At 48.6% G+C, this 3,453-nt stretch overlaps 1 pseudogene; it reads right to left on the bottom strand.

Annotated features, from left to right (window-relative positions):
• Positions 1-200: 200 nt before the first annotated feature.
• On the bottom strand, positions 201-2,928 carry LOC114796881 (leukocyte cell-derived chemotaxin 1-like; annotated as a pseudogene).
• Between the last annotated feature and the right edge of the window lie 525 nt (positions 2,929-3,453).

Genomic DNA, 3,453 nt, shown 5'->3' with positions numbered 1-3,453 from the left:
AAGGCAAAGACGAGAATAAAAAAATATAACTCAATAAAGTCTATCCAGAATGGATACTGCGCATCTCATTTGCACTATAATAATAAGGAAAGCATGCAACATGAAAAAGAATATATATATACTGCATAAAATATCACCTATTGGTCAATAAACAGATTCTGCTCCCATGCTTGTGTACTGAGTGACGGACCGAGGTGAGATTAAATTGTCTGGTTGAGCTATAACAAGACAAATACGCACACTTCAATGGTCTCACTAGAGGTGGTGGCCCAAGTGGCATGGGGGTGCTAGGCCTGGGTCGTGGCATCAAAGAAGAAACCAAATTCATGGTGATGATAGCAAGCATGTTTTTTTTATTTGTGCCCCCACATGCAACACGGTTTTTTCCAATTTCCCTCCGTCTGCCTCTGTGTTTGCGCTGATAGTGTGGACCATTTGTGATAAGTGAACGACCATTTTCCAAGGGAAACGTGTTCACACGATTCCCATTATGCGTGCCACCCACCAGCGGCATGGCAGAATGATTCTGCAGGCACTGCGGCATCCCCTGTAGTTGTACGGCCAGGGCCAGTAGCCACCCAAAGGCTCGCAGATCCTCTCGCAGTGGGTTGTAGCTGCGGTGGCAGTCCATGCAACAGAGTCCTTGATGGTCCAGCATGGGGTCAAACACGAGGGCCACCTGCCTCCAACTCGTGACCACGCTGCTGTGATAAAAAAAAAAAGGGGGGCACACATGAACATCAGCAGGTGTCTCTGCCGGAGAAGATCACGTTTCAGATTCCAATGAGCTTCCCTGAAGATAAAGGATCAAGTTTCAATTCGTTCACACGCTTGTTTAGCCGTTCATGTCATTTCAAATGAAGCTGTATTAAACAGGGGCCGGTGCAGACGTGGGGCGGACTCACGTGATACGGGTTCTCGGGGTTAAAAAGCGGACGCTGATCCTCGCCGCCATCCTCCTCCTCTCTGGTGCCCTCGGCGGCAGTGAGTGTTCTTCACAGCAGGGCTGCTCGTGTCCTCAGGGGCGGGCGTGTGGGCCCCTGACTCGTACTGGCGCTTCGAACGCCGGGCGTCTCGTCTCTTCCTTCTTCCCAGCGAGATGGCTGGCGTGAAGCCCAAGGTTGGTATGGCGATGGTCGCATGGACGCAAAGCAAAGTATGAGTCTCAGAGTTTCTCAAACATGTGTTTGAACAAAAACGCCTCAAAATTAGCTCACAGATTACTCACTAAAGGCTATATCTCACTTTACCTCAAAATACCCCAAAAACTTTTCAGCTCATGTGGTTCTCTATGGTCAATATGAAAACCAACAATCTGGCTTTTTGCAGCTGTGAGGATCTTGGAGACGTAATAAGACGCCATGACGTGCCATAAAATGCATGATACACATTACATTATAATTATAGGTATAATGTTTAATTCACGTGTTACCCAGTTTTCCTATGGGACCCCATATACTGACCATATAGCAAATAATATCAAAACAGCCATGGAAAAAAGTTCAATGATTGTCATTATGATGCACAGCCAGCACAGCACACGGTGACACAACCAAACGTGTCCTCTGCTTTTAACCATCACCCTTGGTGAGCAGTGGGCAGCCATGACAGGCGCCCGGGGAGCAGTGTGTGGGGATCAAGGGGATCTCAGTGGCACTTGGGTGGTTCGGGATTTCAACCCACAGCCCTTTCATCATGAGTCCACTTAATGACCCGCTAGCCACCACTGGCCTGAAGCAAGGACGAGGTGGGGCCGGTGAGAGGGGGGCTCGTGCCAAAGACCACCCTTCATCACCCTTCCAACCACAAATTACACCGATAACACTAAGATGATATTTCTGATATGTGGTTTAGTTTGGCTTGTAAATTGTGTAACATTTTGTTTTATAATAAGCTACATAACACATTGTATTAACGTAGTTAATAATCAGAATCATTTTTATTCACTGGCAGTGTTTTACTGTTTTCTCTACACGGTTTATATCACTCCTGTGAAATACCTTTAGGCTCCGTGGGATGTAGCCAGAAGATGGGCCGATCTCCACACAGACCAAGGATTTTGCTGCTCAGGAAGCTCCTGTCCTTCAGAGGTTCCTCAGCAGCGACCCAAATAAGCGACTTGTCATCAGACTTTACGGGCAGGATTCCATCTTTCTGCCGAGACAAATAACCAAATAAGTTCCAGAGTAGACACGTTTACGTCGGTGGTGTTGAGCATGCACGTACCATCTCAAAAACGGATGACTCCCTGTCCACTTTCTCCACCCCTGGATGGAAGGCCTTGATTTGTGACCTGATGTAACACTTTCCTCCTCCCGAAAAATAGATTCCAGTGATTCCCTGCAAGATTTCATTTATTAGGACGATAACTGTGTGATATTCAGCATTCCCTGCTCCAGTTGAAAATACTCCCAATTTGAAAGTCGTGGATCTCCACCACTTCTCCGTCTCTGCTGCCCGTTCGGAAGCTCTCCAGGCTGTTTTGGCATCAACCTCCATGGAGCCCTCCTCAACCCTGCCGTCAACGTCCGTGCTGTAGTGGAAGTTGTGAACCTGCAGGAAGGAGCCCATGCGTTCAGCTAACATAGTCTGCATAAATCAGATATCATGTAGATGAAGATCATGCGGTCTCAGACGCCCAGACAGTGAGAGATTGACGGACCGGCGCGGCCTTACGTTTCTGTCGTCCTTTATCCACGCGCGGGCGGCTCCGGCTGCCGCCACCAGCACCAGCCCTGCAGCCAGCATCGCTGCCGCGGCCTTCATTAGACGAGCCCCGCGGGAGGACTTCAGCGCGCCCTGCGACACGCAGCGGCAGAGTCAGCAGCCCAGAACAACAGCAGCAGAGGACCCGTAGACCCGCGGTTCGCGGTTTCCAGTGAAAAATGAGAATGAATCTCACGTGCGGCAGGTCTCCAGCCTCCTCCATCCTCGCGAAAGAAGCCGGAGCTGAAGTCCCCACGGGTTCCAAGTCTCCAAGTCTCCTCCCCAAATTCAACAAGCGGGTATGATCTCTGGCTTGGCCTCGGCGTGCAGGAGAGACGCCAGGAAAACTCGCTCGCGTGGGATGAGTTTGATTCACATGGCCGAGCGTTTTACGGATTATTTTAATACAGAATGTATAATACGGATGGAGCTGCGAATGATGTGCAACACACTCGCCTATGAACCAGAATACCACAAAGTCACAGGTTCAACACCCACTTCAACACCAACACACAATTGTTGTGTCATTTTTAATAGCATATGACGTTTGATTGTGTGGTTATTTATTAATTGTTATTATTTTCCCCCAATCTCCGTTTCTGTTTCTGTTGTTTAATGTTTAGGGCAGGTAACTCCTTTGAAAAGTGTGCTTACCACCATAAGCATCTTCATGAGGTGCTCAACCCTCTCAGGACGTTTGGAAAACCAGTCCCATTGTCTTAAAGGGACCAAGAGAAGCCAAGAGTG

This window comes from Denticeps clupeoides, chromosome 9, assembly GCF_900700375.1.
Source record: "Denticeps clupeoides chromosome 9, fDenClu1.1, whole genome shotgun sequence".
NCBI classification, from domain to species: domain Eukaryota; kingdom Metazoa; phylum Chordata; class Actinopteri; order Clupeiformes; family Denticipitidae; genus Denticeps; species Denticeps clupeoides.
The sequence above is the reverse complement of the archived record's forward strand: the minus strand, read 5'-3'. Positions and strand labels throughout refer to the sequence as shown.